The following is an 18,045-nucleotide window of genomic DNA, read 5'->3' on the forward strand; positions in this document are numbered from 1 at the left end:
AAGACTGGATTGTGTATATGTTTTCTTCATTTGCTTCTGTTGTGTTTTACCTCATGGTTAATTACTTACTTTAATTAAATCACCTATTAGCATTGATGGTGTGATGAAACCCCAGTTTGTCGAATCTTTAAGGCCAATTGCTTCACCAAAAGGCAGATCAAATTCAGCAGCTGATTTGGACGTACTTACATCTGCTGGTTATTCAGTGCATAGCAGCCCTGTTTAAATAAGACACAGGGGCTACATAAAAGTGGATATGTAAATGTAATGATGTATCATTTGTTGAATACTCATTTGATGTCCTATATAAAATACACACACCTCTAACTAATTATTTTTTCTGAGACAGGTTTGAGAAAATGTTTGTTATTATTATTGTCAAAATGCTCCCCAACTGCTGATATATTTCACATTTTTGGGTGGTTTATTTTGGTGGGATATTTGATTTGATAGCTCAGTAGGTAGAGTGGTTGCCCCATGATCAGAAGGTTAGTAGTTCAAATCCACTAAATGAGCACCTTGAGCAAGGTACCGTCTCTACACATCGCTCCCCAGGCGCTGGATTGGTAGCTGGTCACTGCTTCACTGAGTGAATGGGTTAAATGCAGAGAACAAAATATCCCATGTGTGGGGCTACAATGGTTTTGGAAATGAAATCACCAGTTCATGCAAGGAACAAATTCCTGTGTCTTTTCAACAGCTCAAATCACATAACGAGGCCTCTTTTATCTTTGGTCACGTTATATTCTGAAGAACAATACAGGCCTTGACATGGGATGACAAATAAGCTCTCGGGTTTTTTTGAACATGTCTCAGTGCTGGTGGTTAGCACTGTTGCCGCAGAGCAAGAAGGTCCTGAGTTCAATTCCACCATCAGGCCGGGGTCCTTCTGTGTGGAGTTTGCATGTTCTCCCCGTGTTTGCGTGGGTTCTCTCCGGGTACTCCGGCTTCCTCCCACCGTCCAAAGACATGCAGCTTGTGGGGATAGGTTAATTGGTTAATCCAAATTGCTCATAGGTGTGAATGCGCGAGTGAATGTGAATGGTTGTCTGTCCCTGTGTGTTGGCCCTGCGACAGACTGGCGACCTGTCCAGGGTGTACCCCGCCTCTCGCCCTATGACAGCTGGGATAGGCTCCAGCGCCCCCCGCGACCCTGAAAAGGATAAGTGAAAGCGGATGGATGGATGGATGTCTCAGTGCAGTATTTTGCATTGCATTAGCCTGGGTCCTTTGAAAACCCTGAAGGCCAGAAGTGCAAGGCTGTTGAATGGGACGGTCTAACCTACTGATGCACTGCTCAGGTTGTTTAGCAACAGCGATAATAGACATTAGAAATGTTGTAGACAGAGTTTTTTGACAGGAATGTGAACCATCAAGATTGAAATCCCAATATTATATCAATGTTGAACAACATCCAAATACTGATGGAACTTGACGGTCTAATAGTACTGTCATTGGAATAACATTGATTCACAGTTGTTCTGTTAGCATTGATTATTGATCTATTTATAGTTGATGAAGAATAACATGGAAAAAACATGTTTTTATAGTTGACCGGGAAATTAAAGCTGATATCACTTGGACTATTCCGTAGCACCCCTCTCACAGTGGTACATCCCATCCGGCCACTATTGAACAGTCTTTTTCACAGTTGAGTGGGAAATTATATTGAAACTCAGCTGATAATATTGTCCATCCCTGCACCCCGATCCATATCAGGTAAGAATGTTAGAATTTATTTATTTCTTATTTGAAGGTTGAATTTGAAAAAAGTGAACATTCGTTAATATCTATAGTTCATTTACAGTGTTGGAGCCAGACAACCTTTGTGTCTACCTTGTTACGGTTATCACAAGCCGGGATTCTCTGTTTTATTGATCTTTTCTACAGATGCAACCTTCCAAAAACCATGGTGACAGAGCTGACCAGAGAAGTCAAGGACTTCAGAACTTCAGGAGTTCAGAGCTTTCCGTCATCCTGCAGCAGGGAACATGTTGATCCTGGGGTTTTGCCTCCGGATTAGCCTTTGCACAATATGGATGAGCTGAACAATGCAGCAGCAACTCTTCAGTTACCGGCAGCAAATTAAAAAATGCTCAATTCTTTCAAGTTATTTAACTCAGAACTTAATACATTTTCCAGTTTGGTTAAACTGCTTAAAAATGGCCTGCTGCTGTACGTTCTGCTGGAATATATATCAGCAGGCTGTCATGGGAAAATCCAACAAATAGGAATTGAAATACATTTCACTGCAAATATTTTGGTTAATTCCTTTTATCTCTGGAAAATTAGGCTTTGGAAAAAAAATCATTATGTCTCTTTCATCTCTTTCATGGTGTCAACACACAAGCATAATCATGCACATTTCTTAAAATAACTCACAGCATTGCATTTTTTTTTTTAAAATAGTGTCTTGATAGGTGCGACACTTTTCTTTGATTGGAGGGACCACACTGGAGGTGCGAGTCCATCTATGCCACTACAAATGAGCTGGCCTCTGGACTTGGGAGGAAAAATGAGGACCAGACCAAGCAAAAGAGAAAGTGCTCTGCAGATGCATTTTTGGTACGTATTATTGTTTACTGTAGTTTTATGAGCTTTCAGTGAACAATAGAGTGATCAACTAAAGTTCTACATGCATCTGTAGTTTCCTGTGTCAGGTCTTTGTTAGCCAACCCGACCGTGGAATATAGCACACAGGTGAACAAAGTGAGGCAGCAGTATGCTGATTTCTGCCCTGTGACTTTAATGTTAATCAGCCTAGTAGTTTATAGGCTTCCTCCCCGCTAAAGACTTTTGACAATGTAAGCTCTAATTGAGCCTCTCCTTTTTTTTTCTGTTTAATTTTTTTGTGTTTGGTTTTGTTCTAGATGGTTGGACTCAGCAGGTGGTGGTAAATGCAGTTTCTGAGTTTGCCTTCGCCCAAGGAATGGCTCTGCTTCGCTCCCCATCAGAAGGCTGGTGCAGGATGCCCATCTTTATAGGATTTTTATAGGATTTTTTTTCTTAATGCAAAGACGTCTATTGCCATTTTGTTAATTAAATAATGCCTGATGATAATATTATAGGGATATTATTATGGACATGGTAAATTGAAAGATAATGTCTAATATATAATGGTAATTCTGTTTTTAGATAATACACAATTGTCTTTTTCACAGGTTTAAGTATTGATTGATCAATTTGGAGTGGTTTAGTATTGATTGAAACACCTATTAAGTCCTGTTTATTTTTGATCATGATGTAATTGCTATTTCAGCATTAACCACGAGTGCAAATGTTATGGAAAATAAAAGAATTCAACATTGTTTCATTATTAACTGAGTGATTGAAAATCAGTGTCATATTTCAATGTTGATTCAACGGAATTGCCTGATATTGCACATCATTTCAATATGTTCTTCCAATCTGGACTTTGACTCAGTTTGACACAATCTGTTTTTCTTTCACTTTGAATAAATGTTTTTGTGGGACTGAGGATACATTTGTTTACATTTGGAAGTTTGATGTCATCTGTTCCTCTTGTTTCTGTCTTAAAACAGGATGAAAAATCTGTTTAAACAGAAATAAATAGAATTGAATTTCTGACAGCAGTAAATAAAAATGGTCCCTGAGCTCAGTATGTTTGTGACTCTGAGATGGAGGTGAAACATGTGAAGCTGGGCTGTGGTTTACTGCTCTCTTCCTGTCACAGACACTGTTTGACATCTGTTCATCTGTTGGTTTTTGTTCAGGCTGCAGGGATCATTTCTCACTGTGGGGAGCAGAAACCCAACAGGAGCAGTAGTAGGTGGCTGAATGATCACGTTTAACTTTCTCTATTGTCAACACGTCTGTATACTCAAAATATTGGAATGTTTCATTTTCTTTCTTCTGGTACCAGAGCAGATAGCTGCTGCTACACTGTTCAGTCCCTCCACAGCTGAAGGAGACACTTTCTCCAACTCTCCTGGTCAATGTTAAATCGTCCTGAATCAGCTGTTCTGCTGCCATGGTAACCAGTGCTGTAGAGACACAGACAGATAGATGAAGGTTAGTGTGACAGTGTTTGTTACAGGTTGACTTTGTTGGCTCCTGATTGGCTGGAAACACTCACCTGGGGCCCGTTCTTCGTACGTCGCTTACTACATCCAAGATCAAATGACACATCCAAGATCAAATCATCGCGCTAACCGTGAGCTCGCTAATCCGGTTCCCCGAACACACCTGCTGTTGACGATTACTACAGCTGGATGAAGTAATGCGCGATCACTGGGTGCCGTAAAAGGGGCTACGCATCGATAGCAGAAACAGTGATCGGCAAGCCTCTGATTGGTCGGCGAAAATGTCGAAGGAGCGCGCACAGTACTTCACCGCAGCGGAGCAAGAACTCCTGATTGATGGATTTCAGGAGTACCAGAGTGAAATTAAAACGCAAGGTAACAGTGCGAAGGCTGCAAAAGCAAGGAGAGAGGGCTGGCAGAAAGTTGCTGACAAATTAAACGTGTAAGTAATGCAACATATTACATGGCACCATACCATATCATATTTTATCATATCAAATCATACCACATGATATCCTCTTACACATTAGAGCCACAACCGGACCCACCAGAACATGGGAACAAGTAAGAGTGAAATACAAGAACATACTACGGAATGGTAATATCCAACACTCATATTGCTGTCAGTCACTTGAAAAGACACCCCTGAAACAATCCCTGTGTTTGTGTATAACAGCAACCAAGAAAAGGGCAGAGCAACAAAAGACAGGTGGTGGTCCTGCACCCCCTCGTCACACCCCAGCAGAGGAGCTGGCCCTAAGGTTGAATGCCACCAGACCCATTGTTGAGGGCATCCCTGGGGGCAGCTCTTCCGGAGACCAGAAGCCGGGGTGCAGTAGCAGCAGCACCTACATAACTGGTGAATGGGCTCATGATTCCATGTGCACAATGTCAAATATGTGGTTGTTGCCTAAATGAAAATGCTATTCGAACTGTGACATTCATTCATTGGCACTGTGGGTTTTCTCTGTGTGTAGTGTTACATGACACACCATCACTTTTACCTGTTCCCATGGAAGGGGTGACTGGAACATGCACAGTAAGTTGGGAGATATACATATATCTGTCCCCACCCAATTGTACAGACCTATAGGCTGTACCACACCCCTTAGTAACACCATTGTGTTACCATTGCACAGGACAGTGACGCAACCCTGTCAGATGGCTGTGGTGTGGCGGAAGACCCTGTGAGTACATGCATGAATTGGCCTGAAATACCATCTACTTGTGTACTGCCATGTGTGTCTGACTGCAGTATGATTTGCAGGCCAAGAGGCCGGCAGAGAGGCCTGCTGATGCAGAGGTGGGCAGTGTTGTGATCAATTATACTGCCTATATGACATGTATTCCCCGTTAAATGTTGTCACCACAATTGACACAGGGTGACATACGTCTGCTCTACAAGAGAAGTCTCCAGCAAAAAATGGAGTATACTGAGCTGAAGAAACAAAAGCTCCTAGGTGAGATCGAACTACAAGCCCTAATGAGGCATAAACTACAATTGGAAATCGAGGTGCTTCAAAAGGAACTCCAGAGTAAGTAGGAATACATGTTCATACGGAGCACTATTGCTGACCCTGCGTGACGCAGTATACATGCTCTGTTTTCCCAGGCAACTGATGACTGGCCTGTGTGTGGTGGGACAGACAACGATGCTCAAATAAACGTCAATAGAAAATGTGTCATGTCATGTTTTTATTATGCGAAATTGTGTTGCACAATCCTGTCCCGTGCAGCTCTGCCACTAGGTTGGTCCAGGTGCACTGGCTGGAGGTCATCATCAGGCTGCACCTCCACCACGGGGGTCCTCTCTCTTCTGATGGTGGCAATGTTGTGCAGTACGGCACATGCAACAATAATGTCACATGCCCTGTCAGGTGCAACCCTCAGGCGTTTTAGACACTGGAATCGTTCCTTCAGTTGCCCAAAGGTCATTTCAATGCGTGCCCTTGTCCTGGCTAGGGCTGCATTGTAGCGGGTTTGTGGCCCAGGGTTGGGGTCAGGGAACGGTGTCATGAAGTACTGCCTGCATGCATAACCTCTATCTCCGAGGAGGATCCCATCGTAGGCCCCTGTGTAATGAAGAAATGCTGTTATGTTAGGCCCGACATGAGTATGTAGCATCAACATAAGCCTCTTTTACTTACCACGCTCAAATGATGTGCATAACCCTGACTCTCTGAAGATCCGTGAGTCATGCACTGATCCGGGCCATTTTGCTTCCACATTTGTGATATGGCACATCGAGTCACACACCATCTGTGGGATTCCATTATGTGTGACTACACTCCTCCCATCGTATATTGCCATCTGGAGTGTTAGTATTGCTCACCTGCACATTTATACTGTGGCCCCCCTTTCGGTTGACAAAGTCCCCTTCAGTGGGGCCTGGGGGGGCCTTGATCGCAATGTGTGTGCAGTCTATGGTGCCAATCACATTCGGGAAGCCTGCGGACGTTGGAGCTACAGTTACCGACATAGGTCATGATTGCATCACATTCACTATCCAATTTACTGTACCTGCAATGGCGAAAAAGCCCTGTTTGACGACCTGTGGTCTTAAGTGGCTTGGAAAAACCACAAACACACCCAGGAAATGCTTGAGTGCCAGGTACACTTTGCGAATGGCCCGGCAGACGGCACTTTTCCCAACGTTCTCTGCGTCTCCACAAGTGTACAGGAACGTGCCACTCGCAAAGTAGCGCAAGGCAATGCACACAGTTTGTGCAGTTGTTAATGCCCGACTACGGTGGGTGGTACTCTTAACATGGGGATCCAGCAAGTTGGTTAGGTAGATGATACCCTCACGGGAAAATCGGTATCTCTCTATGAGCACACTGTCGCGCTGTGCTAAAGGATCCTGTCTATCCCGCAATATACGTTGGATTCTGAACACTCTCCTTATCACTCTTGCACCTTCCGCAATGGGTGGCTCGCGTAGAAACGGACAGGACATGGCTGCGACAAACTTCCCACTTCCACCTTCGCTTTTATAGCCGTGGTCTGTCATCTTGATTACACGACGTAATTTGCTATTCCTCTACTGTGGAATGTGTGTTGCATCTGGCGTGATCACCTACATGCCATAGCGTGATTACTCGTACATTTCCCTTTTTTTAGGGACTGACCTGTATGTATCTGTGTGGAATCAATAAAAGGATCAAGTGCTGCATTATCTTTAGTTACATTGATGTTATTTATTTGTGGTGAAACGGTGGCGGAATGTCGCTGTTGCTTTCGTATGATGACGCGGACATACCTGCGTGGCCGCGATCTAATCCTGTTTACATAAAGTAAACCTGCTCCCGAGCAGGTTTACGCTTACGGCTCTGTTGCTATGACAGCAAGTCCCGGATGAGCTTCGGGGAACCGACTGATCCAGGATCACGCGAAATCGTCAACAATCTAATCCGGCTAACCTACTTAGCGAGGTACGAAGAACGGGCCCCTGAACACAGACAGCACAGAGCAGCAGCTGGGAGGAAAAGCATTTTGTGCAGTGGTGTTTCCTCTGGTGAACCTGGGGAGAAGTGGCGCTCTGATGCAGCTGAGGCCAAACAAGGACGAGCTGTGAGATCAGACGAGGGCCACGTGGTTTCTAACAGGTCCTCAAAGCTCCCATCAGCCCCTGCGGCCCACAGATAAGACTGCTGCTGCTGATTGACAGCTCAGCTGAAGCTGCTGTGGTTTCATCGTCTTCATTTCAATCTGACAGCAGATCCAAAAATCTGGGTCACATGATGCACAAACACTCAGAAACATTCATGTTGCTGTGAATTTACTAACACACACTGTTATCTGTGGTTTTCTTCTTTATCTAACTTTTTGAACATCTTCACCTTTTCTTTGTTTTTGTGAATCAAAATGAATAAATAATATTCTCAGCATCTCATTTTTAATTGTCCTGTTTTATCGACGACAGTTTTAAGAATCATTAAAATGATGATCATCAATTCTAATATCTATAAAGAGTAATAAAAACAGGGCTGTGTTTCACGTCAGCTTCATTTATTTGTACCCATGGTTAGATTTCATCTGCAGCAGGCAGTCATCCACCTTTACACACACATTTACACAACAGTACAAAAGGATGGGAGAGGCTGGTGTGGTCTCAACACTGTTCACAGTGTTTCCTTCAGTGCTGCTGACAGCGTCTCACAGCGTGCTGTGATACCTGATACCTTGTAAATGAGTCATTTACCTCAGAGCCGATTTTTAGGCTCTCGCCTTTAGTTCATGTTTGTTTTCATCACTCGTTGTCGTCACACCGAACCTCCTGTAACAAACTTCACTTAATTCTTCGCCATCGAGCGTCTGAGTTTGTCTGCGCCTGAGTCCACTCCTCCATGACAACATCTGTTTCATATTTGGTCTTTTTCACTTCATAGTAAATAATCAGATAATTCATATTTTATTTACCCTGACATAAAACACAGAGCTGTGTGGAGTAAATCTCATCAGGAAAATATATTTTATATTTACATTTAAGATTTTAAAAATATTAATTCTTTAAAAGCATCACTCAGTGAATTTATATTTAATACTTTTTAAAAAATAGTTTTAAAAAAGCTATCACTGATTTAAATATTAATATTAATATCAACAGAACTTAATAAATATTCATCACTGGTAAAATCATCAAATTAGTAAATGATCTTTGTTTTGAGTTTGTTTCTCTGTGCTGGTCTTGATTATAATAATTATGATTCTGTTTACATTTTTTAACTCAAATGTAATATTTCTATAAATTGTACTAGTGTGAATAATTAAGCTGATTAATCAATGACACATTTGTTTTAACCTCCTGAGACACGAACTCTTTCATGGCATACATTTTTAATTTCTCTTTGCTCTTTGGGCTGATTGGGACCTGATGAATGTTCTTGTTTCTGAGAAAAATGAGATCCACATATGAGGAAATTCGCTTTAATTTTTTTTAAGTATGATGTCCTCGTAAGTGGATATCAGGCCCTTGTCGAGCAAAATGTAGTAATTTGGTCTAGACAACCCAAAATGTGATGTCCACATATGTGGACGCCAGGTCCTAGGAAGTTAAATGTTTTACATATTTATGATTATTAGGAAAAGTGAGAAAGATGCTCAACATCCATCTGAACTGATGGTGTTTTGTGAAATTGTTTTTACAAATCTTGTCTTAATTTATTCCGTTTTTCAGTGTTTTTAAATCATAACGGTTCAACTTGAGTTCTGTGGGATTTAATGTTCAGACTTCATCTTGTATTTGTCTTTTGTGATCGTACTAAACATCAACTGTGTAACAGCTCTGAGTTCACACTTTGTTTCTCTCACACACATGAACACAGATGCTTCCTGAACAACTTGAAGCAGAGTTCATGCTTGTAACTGTCGTTGTGTTATTAAAGTGAAAGCCACAGCTAACGGTGTGGAGGCTGCAGAGCAGAAACCCACACAGCCCGTCTGCTGCAGGAGAGCAAGTTTATGATCTGTGAATGCTGCAGTCACACAGGTTATGTATCACAGAAGAAATGAGAAGCATATTCTTAACATTCAAATCTTTATTTTTACTTCAGACAAATAACTACACTGTTATTTTGTTATGGTGGGATCTGAATGCATCAGTTTTTCTGCAGAGATGTACAAAAGAAATCTTCACATAAAGAATCTACACTTTTACAAACACATCAAACATGTTTATCTGTAAATTTATGTTACACAGTTTAAGATGATTAAATGAGAAAAGGTCAAATGCTCAGTAATGAAACATTGAACCAACCAGAAGTTAATTTACATTTCTGACTGCTGACTGGAGGAAATCTGATGGTGAGAAAAGGCGAGCAGGAAACAGTCAGTCAGCATGTGTGCAGTTGGTGGACGCTCCCTTGTTTGTGAGCATCATCAGCAGAGAGAGTCCACAGCAGTACACCAGACTCTTCACTATCAGCACTGTGTACAGCAGGCAGAGCAGCTTCACCTCGTGTATAGAAGGAAGAGAAGGAAGATACAGGACTGGTGGAAGAGCTGGAAGCTCTGAAACAGAAAAGGAGTCAAATGTTTGGAGCTGCAGTGAGAAATGTCAGTCCTCTGCTGCTCTGCTCTCTTTGACAGCATCTCCACATGAAGCTGAATCACTGCTGAACACAGTCACCGAGCCTTCATTACCTTGTTGTGTTCGGGCCTCCACTGTGCCCCCCTCGTGCTTCACCCAGCAGCTGTATTTATATGTGTCAGAATGGCTCCCATCAAGCATCCTGATGGCAATGGTGCGTCCCGCCTCTCTGAGCTCCAGCTGCTCTCCCTCAGCAGGGGGCAGCTCCTCCGCTTCTCCGCCGTTCTTCTTCTGTCTTTTCCAGGAGAACTGGACCAGAGGAGGAAACATGGCTGAGGCCACACACAGCAGGGAGCTGTTCCCCTCCAGGTGGGCTCTGGATGCTGCTGGGTACACGCTCACCACGGGCTTCACTACCTGCTCATCTGAAGTTTGACAGCAGCAACAAGCAGAACAGACACACATTCACACAGTCAGCAGCAGCTTCCAGCACTGCACTGCATTCAGTCTGATCCTGGAAACTACATGGACTCTGATCACTAAACTACTCATCAGCACAAAGTTCACTACATACACTGGATTCAGCTTCATATCAAACACAGTCATCACCTCATGTCATCATGGCTCACATGAGGAACACTCAGCATGATTTTACATCATGAAATTAAATGTATTTCTTCTCCTTTATCTTCTTGGTTTTTAAAATTTAAGTTATAACAAATTTAAATATATATATATATATATATATATATATATATATATATATATTTGCCTTCATATAATTTTTAAAATATATTTCCAATCTGAAACACATTTCTACAGAGTTGATCTTCTCCCAACAAATCATGATGTAAATTTTAAATAGTTTTTAAAGACATGTTTTATACTTGTTACAATAAATAACAATCTTCTTTCACAGACTTTAAAATTCTTAAATCTTTTACTGCAATAATTTGATCGGCTTTAATTTTATTATTTGGTTTGATTGTTATTTTCTTCCATATATAAATGAATTATTACATAAATTTAAATGCAATCAAGCTGAAATTTGAGAGATAATTAAATCCTTTTTTTGGCCATTTGAATTAATTTGTTATTATTTTTAATTAAAAAATTACATTTTGTGAATGATTGTGTATTTACTTTTACATATTTTTCAAAGAAATATTTACAGGTAACATTTTTGAACTTTCATCATTATTTGTCATTTTGACTCATAAAACCTGACTAACAATTTCATATTTTATCCAGTATTTTTCATCACATTTTAGACGTTTAATATTTTATGATCAGTATCTATGACAATTAATAAAATAATGTTTTTCCAAAAATGACTCTTTGGACCAACATGCTATATCGTTCACTACTAAAAACATATCTACATTTTCTTCTTAGCAAAATTCATATTTACAAATCTGCTACTGTATTATTTTTAACATCAAATATGATCTTGTGTTAAAAACCAGCAGAATCACTGAGAGGATCAAATCCTAAATATTTGTAACATCACTAATATTTGCAGAAATAAAGAATAACTTTAGTTGTTCAGTGAGATTTCAACATGTTTTCAGAGATTATTGAGCTTTTCTTATGTAACAATGGCTGCAGATGAATTCTCTACTAATGATGAAAAACTAACATGTAAAGCCTGAAGCAGCACAAACTGACTTTAAACACATTTTCAGCTTCTACAATAAAACAACTGAAGGAAAATAAATGTTTGTTCTTACCTGTTACAGACAGTTTAGTTCCAGAGCCAAAGATGTAGTAGCTCCATCCTGTTCCTCTCACAGTGAGACAGACTGCTACAAAAACCTGTCTGCTGTTGAACGTGTCAGCTGAGGTGAATGAGTCCAAATGAGGAAGCAGGATCATATTTCAGCTCCATGATGTGTTTCTCTAATGTTCATATCAACATGACTGTCTCTTCTTCTCTTTTCTTTTAGCCACACTAGCAGCACGGCTCTGATGTTAATGTCAGTCTGTTGGTCAGTCCACTACTTTAGTCCACATGAAAACAGAAAATCACTATATAAGCACCAGTCCATTTATCCCATCAATGATGCACCACTACAATGAAACATGCTGCTGATAGTATCATGGTTTGGCCCATCTGGCTCACCATCATTAATCACACAATCAATTTTGAATTCTAGCAGCAAAATTCTGAAGAAAACTATCAGAACATCTGTCTGTGAACTGAATCTCAGGAGAAAGAGGGCCATGCAGCACCACAATGACAAGAAAGGTAAGATCGATGGTGGGTAGGCAGCAGAGGATCAGGGGACCATAACACCATCTTACACAGTTATTAACTAATGAGCTCATTGACTAATCTGAAACATCACTTTGATTTTTCTAACAGCTTCATTGGAAGTTCAGCTCACAGTGGATCTGCAACATGAGCAGCTGAAGACCTTCAAGAGCTGAACGTGAGGTTATAAACACACAGTTGTACAGAAACTGTGGCAAAATGGTTTAAGGGAAACAACATCCAGTTATCAGAGTGACGATCACAAATCTGATCTCAGCTCAATAAAAAAACAAAAAGTTTCTGATGGAAGAAAAGTGACAGAGAGGCTGAAGTCTCCTTCACTTTCCCCTGTCATCACATCTTTGAGGGGGTAAAAGGATTTAACATCCAGCCTCATGTGTTAGACCCAGATTTGTGGCATCACTGTAAGAAGAGAGCTTTTTCCCCATGTGCTCGTAGTAAATCATCTTTATTTTTCATCAAAGTTATAATCAAAGTATGATCCTGATCTATATGTTAAATAATAAATGTAGTTTCAGAAATGAAAATAACTGCTGATCTTCTGTAAACACAGTGATTGGTGACGACCTGCCAGAGGGAGGAGAGGTGGGGTGAGTGAGCACTTGTCAGAGCATAAATTGGAGCCTCAGAGATGTTCAGGTTCTGTTTCCAGCAGTTCTGTGTGATGAGCAGTTCAGATGATCGGATACCAGAAATTCACCTTTGGAAATTCTGGCAGAGACACCAGAGACATCAAGCAGCTGCCCAGACAGTGGACTTACCAATTCAACATGGGTTGGCCTCCACCTCTGTGGAAAGTGTGGGGCGGCCAATCAGCTCTGGGGATGGATCCTTGGTCACCTCACAACAGCCTTCATCTCCAGGGTCGGCTTAGCGTCTTGCTGGCTGATCATAGCGACCTGCTCCGTAAAAATGTTTTGTATGTAAAAGATTTTAATGAATGGTTCAGTATTAGTGCAAATGTTCTCACTGTAACTGAAACACTTTAGAAGATTTTAATGATCACAAAAACCAGATGTTGGTGGTGATATGATAATAAAGATAATAACACTCACCTTTCTCTGTGGATGTCCAACCAGGGTCACACACAACAATCCCAGCATGTGGGAACATCATCTGTGGGATGTTCTCCTTAAAAATCTCTGTGTTGATGAGCTGAATAATGTGGACACTTGGATTGAGAAAGAACACAACAGTCAGTCGTCTTTGTCAGGTATGGAGGAAGGAAGGCAGCAGAAGTCTTGGCAGAAGAGAATATCCAAGCTAATGGACATCATCCCAGTGGCTCCTGGTGTTGTTAACAGAAAATACAAAGTTACTGTCACATAAAATATAAGTTTAGAGGAAGTTCAGAGAATTAGATCCACACCTCTTCTAGTGTCACAGTTACACATCCTCATCTTTCAGAACAAGAACTCAGCCTTCAAGGTGGATTTGAAACTGTTGCATTTAATGACACAGATCATATTTAAAATACACATACAGGTAAATTTATAACAGAAAGTTTAACCTCCACAAAAAAGTTCAAAATAAATGACCAAGACTGTGACAAATAAATCAGCACAGCATAGAAAGTTAGCTGTTAATATGAGAGCCTCAATTTTAATCTGTTAACTACATGTTAACATGTTGCAGCTCCAGCATTTATTGATTTATCAGTTAAACTATTAAAATTAATCTTACAGTAATGAGTCTGTGTCCTTTACGAACTATTAGTTTATTAGATTTATATTTCCTGGAGTGTTATTCCCAGGAAAGATTAGGATGTCAGCCTCTCTGACTTTGTCTCTGATGAACTCATTTCTAATCTTGTCCAGTGAAAGTCTGAACATCTTCCGTTCGGCCTCCTGTCTTTTTGTCAGAGCCACAGGATCCAAACCAGACATCACAGCAGCTCTCACCAACATCCTGTAAACCTTCCTTTCACTCTGCTGCTGTCCTTCTGTCACAAATCACCTGACAGTCATTTAAAGTTAGCAGCACAGTGTGGCTGTGACAATGCTGCTCAAGCTTAAATTACATTCCAAGTTATATATCAAGATCGTTTAAGGGCAGCAGATTCCTGTGTGTCAGAACATCCACCACAGCAAGCTGCTGATACATATCAGTGATGACGTACACGTTACAGTGTGCATTTATAGCTGTAGAAGACGTCTTTCTCACAAAGGACTTTTAGATGGTTTGCTGATGGATTCGCCTCCATCTCCTGTGTTCTTGCTGTCAGGTGGATCCTTGTGATCCTGTAAACAGTGATGCACCTGAGAGTCACAGACAGACATGTGGGACACAGACAGACCTCTTCCACAGCTGATGTCTTTAGTTCACAGGAGGAAAAATACAGGTGTGATAATGACGGCTGCATTCCAGTTAGCAGAGGTCCTGCTTTGTGGATCAGAGTCAGTTTCAGCCTGCTGTGTTACAGTGGACAGCTACAAATAACAGGTGTAGCCTGAAAGGTCGATCAGATGAAGGTTATTGGTTTGAATCCATGTTCAGAGGTTGGTATCTATCTCTCTGACATTACTTTTTTTTGTTCATAAAGTTGTTCTGAGACAAACTGCTGCTGCCTCCAGCTGACTGGTTCCAGGTGTTGCAGGTATGAATCCTCCTGATGGTTCAGTCTGAGAAGAACTGAAGTCAGAAGAGTTTTAAAATGTTTGCTGGCACAAAAACACAACCTGACATCCAAGGTGAAATTCTGTGATTTAGAAGTGGAACTACAGAGAGGAGTGGTGATATCACGGCCACTGAACTGTGATTAAATAAATGTTTTAAAGAACAAACAGTGTGCTCTGTAGAGCTGTTTGATAGCCAGAATACACAGAAGTCCTGCTCTCACACTGACAGCAGTGATGGACACGTACAGCTTCATGATGGCTGCCAAACACACAAAGAACACGACAGGATCAACAACCTGTGAAACAGTTTTAGCAGTTTTTATACAAAATGTCATCTCTGTCATTCTAACTGTAAGCGATCATTAGCTAGATTAGCCACACGGTATTAGAGGGTTGTTGCTAGCTAGCGATGCTGCACACCTGTTACTCCCGTAGTCTTTATGCTTCAATGATTCCACGGGTCTCATTTTTTCTTATCCTATTTTAGACAGAGATGACATCAGCAGCAGACTCCACAGAGACCCAGAGTTACTGTTAGTATCTGAATTATATGGATTTAAACAGTTTTAGATTCAGTTCACACAGAGCGCTCTACAGCCTGCTAACATGGAAAGTTAAATGAAATAAAGCACACTGACAAAAGGTTTGATAGAAGTGTAGTTTGTTCTTTTCATTTAATAACAGGGCCCAAAGTCCACATCATTATCAACAGCTCCATTCATCCTGGGGAGCAACAAGTGAACGTGACCATGAGGACCACGCTGGGTTTCCTGGGTCCAGAGGTTTGAGAAATGTCCTCCCTTTCATTTATCACAGCTTCTGTTGACCCACGGAGGAAGACTCCTGATGTGTCATTTCAGAAACATCAGGAACTGAAGGTCACCGCAGGGATCAAGCAGAACTCGCAATCTTCACCAGCAGCTTCCTCAGAGGGAAATCTTCAGACCTCCACTATACACCCAAAATAGAAGATGGACAAATCTGCATTTCATGAGCAGTGTGATAGAGACCTTTACTTTGTGTGATGTTAGAAGTTTTCACATCATCCTCAGATGAAGCACAGAGACTCTGGACTCTTACATAATGATGTTATATTCAGTCCTGTAGAAAGTTACATATTTAAAATATATATTATCCCAGGTGGTGTTACCCTTTTCCCTGCGGTGGGGAGAAGCAGACCGCCCCGACTCCGCAGCAGCAGGGAGGCCCCACACTCCAGACCCCAGTAGGACAGCCAACTCCTCCTCCTAGTCCTAGCCCCCCGCTCCAGCAGGTCACAGAGAATGGGGGTGAGAGAAGACTCCAAACCTCCCTCCACCTGCTCATTGTAGTGTTGATGCATGTGTGTTCTAAGGTGCATTTAAAACCCAGGAGGGCATGGAGCTACCTGCCAGAGAGCAGCAGGTAAGCGCATAGTCCCTCCTGATAGTCCTCAATGTCTACGTGTATTTAAAATTGAGAGGTGGGCAACGACGCCAGGGGTGAGGTGTACACCCCGATTGTCTTTTGGAGTCCGTGTAGCGTGCCCACCCCCAAGATCCTATATGTATGTGTAATGAGAGTGTGAGTAATGTGAATGTCTAAGTTGTGGGATAAAATTGAGGCACAGGCAGCCAGAAGGGGACAGAGGGGGGATACCTCCTCTGCACCCTGGTGACACAGCTTTACCCCAAGGCCCTGCATGTGTGGGTGATTGTGGTGGAGCCGGAAGAGGGAAGCAGCTGGAGATGGGGAGGGAAGGAAGGGAGGGGCAAGTGACCCCTCCCTGGGGCCAGCTCCCCCGCTGACCCCAGTAGGCACCCCCATACTCCGCAACCCGTCAGGGAAAGGGGGCCCAGGCCCATCCGGACCGGGGCCCAGTGCAGCAGCGCCGCCTGGCCCCACAGAGCCCGGGACAGCCCACCCGACCCCACCACAGAGAAAACTGCACCCAACCCATCATCCACTCATCTTCCAGACTACACAAGACAATAGACGCCCAGGCTGAGATCTTCCTCCACCTCTCCTGTATCTCCCCCTCCTGCAGAGTGAGTTCCTGAAGAGAGGAGAGCTCCTGCAAGGTGTAACAACCTCCCCCACCAGTTGAAGAGCCTCTTTGACTTTTCTGTTTCTCATATAAACGTTTCAGCTGCAGGTCTGAACATCCTTCAGTTCAGTTCAGTCCGAGCAGCAGAGCTAATGTCTGAACTACAGCACTGACTTTAATCAGCATTCAGGCCCACAGTGATTTCTTTAGTCAGGGTAAATTCACTCATGTGCACAGATTAGCTAACAAACATGACTGTCATCATCTTAACTAGCTAATGATGTTAGTTACTGATTAGCTTACAAACAAAAATTTAACTTACCGACAAAGTGTGTCGGTGCCTCGAGTCCTTCTGTCAGTTAGACGGAAGGACCCGACTGTTAAACGATAATGCTGTTAAACTGGGTGACGCTGCACCCAGTTTAACAGCATTAACTAACTAACGCAATTAGTAGGGGTGCAATGATACACAAAACTCACGGTTCGTTCGATACTTTGGTGTCACGGTTCGATATTTTTTCGATACAAAAAAATGTTCATGCTTTTTTAATTTGTCATTTATTAAAATTATAAATATATATTTTAACTCAAAAGTACAGTTTTTAAATTTAATGTTGCTGAAACAACAAAGTAATAAAAAAATAAATCTATCTGATCAAGAAATCACTCATCTTTGGAAAAGAGAGTTTATTACAGAGAAATGGCTCTTTCCAAAATAAAAGCTCTACTATACGCTTCTTCTGGGCTATATTCTCAGCAGCATATTAAACATATCAGGTCCCCATAAGGAGAATCATGTGCTAACGGCCGTCTAAATGACTCGGGTAAAGTTTGTAGCATGCGTGCTTGTTGTTTTTGTCTGCTTCCACTTGTCTTTGCACTAGGATGCTGTCGGCGTAAATGTGCAGTCATATTAATTTTGTTCCCACTCGTGCTGTCAGCGTTAATCTCGTTGAAATGACGTTAACGCCACACGGCAAATCTCAGTTAACGAGCTACCGCGGATCGCCCCGTGCGTGGGGCTGGACGGCAACATGTTAACGAGCAAACTGCAC

At 41.9% G+C, this 18,045-nt stretch overlaps 1 pseudogene across 1 annotated transcript; it reads right to left on the reverse strand.

Annotated features, from left to right (window-relative positions):
• Positions 1-9,560: 9,560 nt before the first annotated feature.
• LOC145421946 (uncharacterized) lies at positions 9,561-15,218 on the reverse strand (annotated as a pseudogene). The gene is made up of 4 exons (XR_013903321.1): positions 15,186-15,218; positions 14,510-14,604; positions 13,402-13,517; positions 9,561-10,496 (listed from the first exon to the last, which is right to left on the reverse strand). The product of XR_013903321.1 is annotated as an uncharacterized LOC145421946 (transcript).
• Between the last annotated feature and the right edge of the window lie 2,827 nt (positions 15,219-18,045).

Source organism: Astatotilapia calliptera, chromosome 18 (genome assembly GCF_964374335.1).
Source record: "Astatotilapia calliptera chromosome 18, fAstCal68.1, whole genome shotgun sequence".
NCBI classification, from domain to species: Eukaryota; Metazoa; Chordata; class Actinopteri; order Cichliformes; family Cichlidae; genus Astatotilapia; species Astatotilapia calliptera.